The sequence below is a fragment of the Piliocolobus tephrosceles genome, chromosome 10 (genome assembly GCF_002776525.5).
Source record: "Piliocolobus tephrosceles isolate RC106 chromosome 10, ASM277652v3, whole genome shotgun sequence".
Classification (NCBI taxonomy): Eukaryota; Metazoa; Chordata; class Mammalia; order Primates; family Cercopithecidae; genus Piliocolobus; species Piliocolobus tephrosceles.
Window position 1 is genome coordinate 120,453,440 of NC_045443.1, and position 8,383 is coordinate 120,461,822.

General features: G+C 46.4%; 1 pseudogene; it reads left to right on the top strand.

Annotated features, from left to right (window-relative positions):
- The first annotated feature begins 1,512 nt into the window (after nt 1-1,512).
- On the top strand, nt 1,513-1,631 carry LOC111538903 (annotated as a pseudogene).
- Nucleotides 1,632-8,383: the final 6,752 nt, after the last annotated feature.

Consider the following 8,383-nt stretch of genomic DNA (forward strand, 5'->3'; position numbering starts at 1 on the left):
TCAGCCTGCTGAGTGGCTGGGACCACAGGCACACACCACCACGCCCGGCTACTTTTTTAATTTTTACTTTTCATAGAGGCAGGGTCTCCTTGTGTGGGCCAGGCTGGTGTTGAACTTCGGGGCTCAAGCGATCCTCCCACCTTGACCTCCCAAAGTGCTGGGATTCCAGGCATGAGCCCCAGTGTCCAGTCCCCTACCCCTTTTATGCCCAGCTTTTAAAGTCACATAACATCATTTCTACCACATTCTACTCATTAAAAGAAAGTCACTAAGTCTGGCCTGCGTTCAAGGGGGAAGGAAATTAGACTCTGTCTTTTAAAGAGAGGAGTTTCAAAGAAATTTTTGATATATTTGAAACTACCACATTGGTCTTCATATCTAGGCTAAATGATGTTTCGTGGTGTCCTGCCCAGCACATAGGAGACAAAGTCCCATGTGAATTTTCTTGCCAGGCCCCAACAGAAACCAAGGCTGCATTTACACTGTGGCACCCAACTCCGGAAGAACAAACAGGCTAAAACCAGATGGGGAAGGAAGTCTTGTTTCAGGCGTTTTTTCCTCCCATCTAAATTCCCCTTCTGTAATTTTTTTTTTTTTTTTTTTTGAGACGGAGTCTCGCTCTGTCACCCAGGCTGGAGTGCAGTGGTGCGATCTCGGCTCACTGCAGGCTCTGGCTTCCGGGTTCATACCATTCTCTTACCTCAGCCTCCTGAGTAGCTGGGACTACAGGTGCCCACCACCACATCTGGCTAATTTTTGTATTTTTAGTAGAGACGGGGTTTCACCATGTTGGCCAGGATGGTCTTGATCTCTTGACCTCGTGATCCGCCTGCCTCGGCCTCCCAAAGTGCTGGGATTACAGGTTTGAGGCACTGCGCCCAACCCCACTTCTGTAATTTTTCTAATCCTTTTGTGGCATTTCTTCATTTAAAAAAATAAATCATGACTCTAGAGATAGATCTACTGGTGTTTGCTGGGCGTGGGGAAAGGGATGAATGGGGAATGAATGATTGCCAGTGGGCACAGAGTTTCTTTTTGGGGTGATGAAAAAGTTCTGAAATTAGATAGTCATGGTGATTGTACAAGCTTGTGGATATACTAAAAATGAGTGAATAGTATACTTTAAAAGAGTGAATTTGGCCGGGCGCAGTGGCTCACACTGGTAATCCCAGCACTTTGGGAGGCTGAGGTGGGAGGATTGCTTAAGCCTAGGAGTTTGAGACCAGACTGGGCAACATAGCAAGACTCTGTCTCAACAAAATCACAAAAATTAGTCAGGCGTGGTGGCGTGTGCCTGTAATCCCAGCTACTCAGGAGGCTGTCTCAACAAAATCACAAAAATTAGTCAGGCATGGTGGCGTGTGCCTGTAATCCCAGTTACTCAGGAGGCTGAGGCAGGAGAATCACTGGAGCCCGGGAGGCAGAGGCTGCAATGAGCCGTGATTGCACCACTGCACTCCAGCCTGGGTGACAGAGCAAGACCCTGTTTCAAAAAAAGAAAAAAGTGGATTTATTGCTTCTGGGCCTCTTGGCTAAGATCAAGTGTAGTATTTGCTTTTAGTAGTTGTCTGCTATGGTCTGAATCTGTCCCCTCTTCCTCCCAAATTTACCTTTTGAAGTCTTAACCCTTTAAATGATAGGATTAGGAGGTAGGGCCTTTGAGAGGTGGTCGGGTCATCAGGGTGCAGCCCTTATGACTGGGATTCATGCCCTAATCCAAAAGGCCTCCAGAGAGCTCGATTCTCCCCTGTGCTGTGTGAGAACACAGAGGGGAAATCTATGCACCAGGTGGCAGGTCCTCACCATCCTCCTCGGACACTGAATCTGCTGCCGCCTTGATCTTGAACTTCCAGCTTCCACAACTGTGGGAAATGAACTATTGTTTGTAAGCTACACAGTCCATGGTACTGTGTCATGGCAGTCCTGGCACACTAAGACAGTGTCCTCGGCTGAATTGTGATTGAGAGCTCAATGGTATGGTCCTGGGGGAGCCGTGTGGTGTCTTGGTTTCTCAAAGAACCCCTCGGATCACTAGGACTCCGGTCCACATTTGAAGCCATCTCCCGCCCAAGGACGCCTGGTCACCACGGCCAGCGTGCAGCCAGAAACCAGGGACCTCCCTGTGGCCACCAGAATTGGTGGATCCATCACTCGTGGGATTTCTCAGGCTTCGCTTTTGCAATTAGTTGGTTCTCCTCAATTGCATTCTGTTTCACTCCGTTGGTAATAGAGGACTGACCACAGGCAGTGGTGATGACAGGGTAAGTCTTGACTTAGCTCTTAGCGAGAGAAGCGTGCAGGGCATTGGCAGAAGTTGGAATTGGTGAGCCCAGCCCTGTCCCTCTCCGAGCCTCCAGGCACGTGTCTAAGAGAAAGTCTCCTGAATGTAAGAAAGTGTTCTACAGGCAAACATGACTTTTTTTTTTTTTTTTTTTTTAATCATTTTGAAAGAGAGTCTCACTCTGTCACCCATGCTGGAGTGCAGTGGTGCAATCTTGGCTCACTGCAACTTCTGCCTCCTGGGTTCAAGCAATCCTTTTGTTTTTGAGACAGAGTCTTGCTCTGTCACCCAGGCTGGAGTGCAGTGGTGCGATCTCGGCTCACTGCAAGCTCCGCCTCCTGGGTTCACGCCATTCTCCTGCCTCAGTCTCCCAAGTAGCTGGGACTACAGGTGCCTGCCACTACGCCTGGCTAATTTTTTATATTTTTAGTAGAGACGGAGTTTCACCATGTTAGCCAGGATGATCTCGATCTCCTGACCTCGCCTTAGCCTCCCAAAGTGCTGGGATTACAGGCATGAGCCACCATGTCCGGCCTCAATTCTTGTGCTCAGCTTCCTGCGTGGCTGGGATTGCAGGCATGCAACACCACTCCTGGCTAATTGTTGTATTTTTAGTAGAGACAGGGTTTCGCCATGTTGGCCAGGCTGGTCTTGAAATCTTGACCTCAAGTGATCCACCTGCCTCAGCCTCCCGAAGTGTTGGGACTACAGGCATGAGCCACCACGCCCTGCCCCAATTTTGCTTAAGGAGGAATTTTATAGTAGATGAATTAATATCTCAATGGAAAAAAATATCAGAAGCTCCAAGAGCTGAAACAGTCGTAGGCCTCTCTCACTCTCTTTGGGTTCTCAGAACCCACCCAAAGAGTGGTCAAGCCAGAATTTCAACCCAGAGACATCTGATTCCAAAGGCCACTTTTCTTCACCTCTGCCAGCCAGAGAGTGAATGGTCATGTAGCCTGGGAGCGAAAGCCATGCTGAGGGGTTTGAACTTTTTGTTGTTGTTGATAATTGAAGGGTTTTGAGGCAGAAAAGAAACATAATTCAGTTTTTGTTTTAGAAAGATGGAGCTGGGCATGGTAGCTCATGCCTGTAATCCCAGCACTTTGGGAACCCAGGGCAGGGAGGATCATGTGAAGCCAGGAGCATGAGACCAGCCTGGCAATACCAGGAGACCCCATCTCTTAGAAAAAATTTAAAAAGCAAAGAAAGATAATTCTTAGAAGCTTTATGTGAATATTCTTTGTTAGACATAATAACAGATAATATTGAGGAGAGTTTTTTTCTCGGTTGGCTATAATAATTTTTGCAGTTTTGTTTAAAAACTTTTTGCTACAGGCTGGGCACAGTGGCTCACACCTGTAATCCCAGCACTTTGGGAGGCCAAGGAGGGTGGATCATTTGAGGTCAGGAGTTTGAGACCAGCCTGGCCAACATAGTGAAAACCTAGATCTACTAAAAAAAACAAAAACAAAAACAAACAAACAAAAAACTTAGCCAGGTGTGGTGGTACACACCTGTAATCCCAGCTACTCGGGAGGCTGAGGCAGGAGAATCACTTGAACCCAGCAGGCAGAGGTTACAGTAAGCTGGGATCATGCCGCTGCACTCTAGCCTGGGTGACAAAGCAAGACTCCGTCTAAAAAAAAATTTTTTTGGCCGGGCATGGTGGCTCACGCCTATAATCCCAGCACTTTGGGAGGCCGAGGTGAGCAGATCATGAGGTCAAAAAATCGAGACCATCCTGGCCAACGTGATGAAACCCCAGGTATCTCTACTAAAAATACAAAAATTATCGCCAGGTGTGGTGGCTCACGCCTGTAATCCCAGCACTTTGGGATGCCGAGGCGGGTGGATTACCTGAGGTCAGGAGTTCGAGACCAGCCTGACCAAAATGGAGAAACCCCATTTCTACTAAAAATACAAAATTAGCTGGGTATGGTGGCGCATGCCTGTAATCCCAGCTACTCGGGAGGCTGAGGCAGGGGAATCGCTTGAACCCGGGAGGTGGAGGTCGCAGTGAGCTGAGATTGCACCACTGCACTCCAGCCTGGTGACAGAGTGAGACTCTGTCTCAAAAAAAAAAAAAAAAATATATATATATATATACACACACACACACACATAAGTATATATATATACAGCTGAAGACACAGCAGGGGAAAATAAAAAATAATTTTTTAAAAAATTAATATTTTTTTTTGCAGGGAAGACAGGGTCTCACTGTCTCCCAGGCCGGAGTGCAGTGGTGCAGTCATAGCTCACTGTATCCTCAACCTCCTGAGCTCAAGCAATCCTCCCACCTCAGTCTCTCAAAGTGCTGAGATTATAGGCATGAGCCTGGCTGAAATCTCGACTGAAATATCAGTGTTCAGCCTCTATGACCCTAGAGACCAGTGTGACTTTTTTTTTTTTATCTCCTCACTTTTTAAATTTTTTAATTATTTCATTTCATTGAGACGGGGTCTCACTCTGTCACCCAGGCTAGAGTGCAATCATAGCTAACTGCAGCCTTGGCCTCCCTCCCCACCATCGGTTCAAGCGATCCTCCCATCTCAACCCCTCATGTAGTTGAGACCACAGCTGTGCACCACCGTGCCCACCTAATGTTGTTTTATTTTCAGAAGAGACAAGATCTCACTGTATTGCTCAGGCTGGTCTCAAATTCCTGAGCTCAAGGGATCCTCCTGCCTTGGCCTCCCAAAGTGCTGGGATTACGAGCATGAACCATCTCGCCTGGCCAAAAATGTGTGTTTTTTTTTAATGGATTTTGTGATTTGTTTTCATCATTAAACAAAAGGTTGATGGAAAGAGAAGCAGCAGTTGGGCAATGTTTGCCTATGAAAAAAGTCAATCTGTCCTTAATGTTCTTCTACTTTTTCTGAAGTTGAATTTCTCTGCTGTGCAGCACAGCAGGCTTTCTGTAAAATTCTATTCAAATTTACAGGCGATAAGTGGTTTTTAAATAAACACATAGGGTGTTCCAGCTGAGCTCTGAAACCTCTGGCTGAGGCATTTAAGAAAATGGTCAGACGCTGTAAGAGCCTGCCCAGGCCATAGCTCAGTTCTACAGACCTAGGGGCTTAATCCACAAAAATGGACTTTCCCACAGTTCTGAAGGCTCCAAGTCTGCAATAAGTTGTTGGCAGCGTGGTTTCTTCTGAGGCCTCTCTCCTTGGCTTGTAGATGGCCGTCTTCTCCCTGAGTCCTCACTTGGTCATCCCTCTGGGTGTGTCTGTGTCCTGACCCTCTCTTCTCATAAGGACATCAGCCATTCTGGATTAGGGCCCACCCTAATGACCTCAATTTAACTCAGTTCCCCTTTGAAGTCCCTGCCTCCAAATATAGTCACATTCTGAGATGCTGGGGTTCTTCTTCATCTCTGTAATTTTATCTTTTTAAGAATATTATGTAAGTAAAATTATATAGTATGTAACTTCTTGAAATTGGCCTTTTATCCAGCCTGGGCAATATAGCGAAATCCCATTTCTACAAAAAAGCCATGATGGTGCCACTGCACTCCAGCCTGGGCAACAGAGTGAGACCTTATCTCAAAAAACAAAACCCAAGAAAACAAAAGCCTGTTTTTTCCCCCACTCAGCATAATATTTATTTATTTATTTATTTTTGAGACAAGATCTCACTCTGTCGCCTAGGCTAGAGTGCAATGGTGCAATCTCAGCTCACTGCAACCTCTGCCTCCCAGGTTCAAGCGATTCTCCTACCTCAGCCTCCTGAGTGGCTGGGATTGCAGGCACCTGCCACCCCACCCAGCTCAGTTTTTTGGTATTTTTAGTAGAGACAGGGTTTCACTATGTTGGACAGGCTGGTCTCAAACTCCTGACCTCTGGTGATCCGCCTGCCTCGGCCTCCCTAAATGCTGGTATTACAGGCGTGAGCCACCACACCTGGCATCCACTCAGCGTAATTTAATGCTTTAAGATCCATCCAAGTATGGCCGGGCATGGTGCTGTTATCCCAGCACTTTGGGAGGCTTAGGCAGACAGATCACCCAAGGTCAGGAGTTCGCAACCAGCATGGCCAACGTGGTGAAACCCCATCTCTACTAAAAATACAAAAAAATAACCAGGCATAGTGATGGATGCCTGTAATCCCAGCTACTCAGGAGGCTGAGGCAGGAGAATCACTTGAGCCCAGGAGGCAGAGTTTGTAGTGAGCCAAGATTGCACCATTGCACTCTAGCCTGGACGACAAGAGCAAGACTCCATCTCAAAAAAAAAAAAAAAATTCCATCCAAGTTGCTGCCTGTATCAATAATTTATTTCTTTTTTATTGCTAAGTAGGATCCCATGGTATGAACCTACTAGTTTGTTTAACTATTCACCCATTGAAGGACATTTGCAGAACCTTCTTTTAAAACTAAGCAACGCTGTGTGCAGTGGCTCACTTACAAGTGACCTGCCCGCCTTTGTGGTTCGCTTGAGTCCAGGAGTTCCAGACTAGCGTGGGCAACATGGCAAAACCCCTTCTCTACTAAAGATATACAAAATTAGCCAGGCTTGGTGATGTGCACCTGTAGTCCCAGCTACTCGGGAGGCTGAGGTGGGAGGGTAGCCTGAGCCTGGGAAGTTGAGGCTGCAGTGAGCTGTGATCTTGCTACTGCACTCCAGCCTCAGTGACAGAGCGAGACTCTGTCTCAAAACAAACAAACAAACAAAAAACAAAGTGAAAGTGTTATAGATACATCTGAAGCCTCCCTCCATTCCACTTCGCTCCCTGGTATTCCTCTGCAGAAGTAATTTCTATTTTGAAGTTAGTGAACATTCTTCTCACCCATTATTTGTATGTGTTATTACACATCCATGTTTCCAAAAACAATGTATGGCTTTGTTTCACATGTTTTAAGTATCTACAGATATGTTACCAGATTGTATATATCTTCTGGAAACTTGCTTTTTGCTCTAGATGTTACGCTCAAGTTTTAGTCCTGTTGATACAAGTAACCATGGTTCATTTTTCTTCACTGCTATAGTGTATTCCATTGAGAGACTGTATCTATTCCCCTACTAATGGACATTTAGGTTGTTTCTTTTTTTTTTTTTTTTTTTTGTAAAAATGTTCTCTCTCTCTCTCTCTCTCTCTCTCTCTCGCTCTCTCTCTTTTTCTTCAGAATTTTGCTCTTGTTGCCCAGGCTGGAGTGCAGTGACACATCTTGGCTCACTGCAACCTCCACCTCCTGGGTTCAAGTGAGTCTCCTGCCTCAGCCTCCCGAGCAGCTGGGATTACAGGCCCACGCCACCCATCTGGCTAATTTTTGTATTTTTAGTAGAGACGGGATTTCACCATGTTGCCAGGCTGTCTGGTCTTGAACTCCTGACCTCAGGTGATCCACCCACCTCGGCCTCCCAGAGTGCTGGGATTACAGGCGTGAGCCACTGCAACCAGCCACAATGACCATCTTTGACCTGCCTCCTTACGAAGTGGTACCTTCTTTAGAAAGGTAAGAACCTTGAACAAGGAAGAAAAGGGTCAACCTGCCCTGAGATCTGAGAAGGGAAACAGCATTTGCAGGGCATCCACTAAGTTCTAGGCATCGTGCCAGGCAGCTTAAGTATATGATCACTGCCTCGGCTTGGGAGGGGCCTTAGGGCCTAATGAACAGCCTGTTACAGCCTAGGACATCCTGGGAAGTTCTAGAAATACTGACTCCAAGCAGGTCAAGGTATTTGCCCTACTTTTTCCAGTTCAAGTTGTGTATCTCTCACTTTATACGTTCTCAGAACTTTAAAAGCAAAGACTGTGGAGTGAGACTGCCTGTATTTGTTCACCGGGTTCGTCACGTACCAGTTGTATGAATTTGGACAAGTTACTCAAACTTTCTGGGCTTCAATTCCGTTATCTGTGAAGTCAGAAATAGCACCTAGCCCATAATGTTATTGAAATGATTAAATGAGATCATCTATGTAAAACACTTAGAGCTGCGTCTAACAGACACCACAGTGCAAATCTCAGCTATAATAATCGATGATGGCTGGGTGCAGTGGCTCACACCTGTAATCCCAGCACTTTGAGTGGCCAAGGCAAGAGGATTGCTTGAGCCCAGGAGTTCAAGACCAGCCTGGGCAACACAGTGAGATCCCA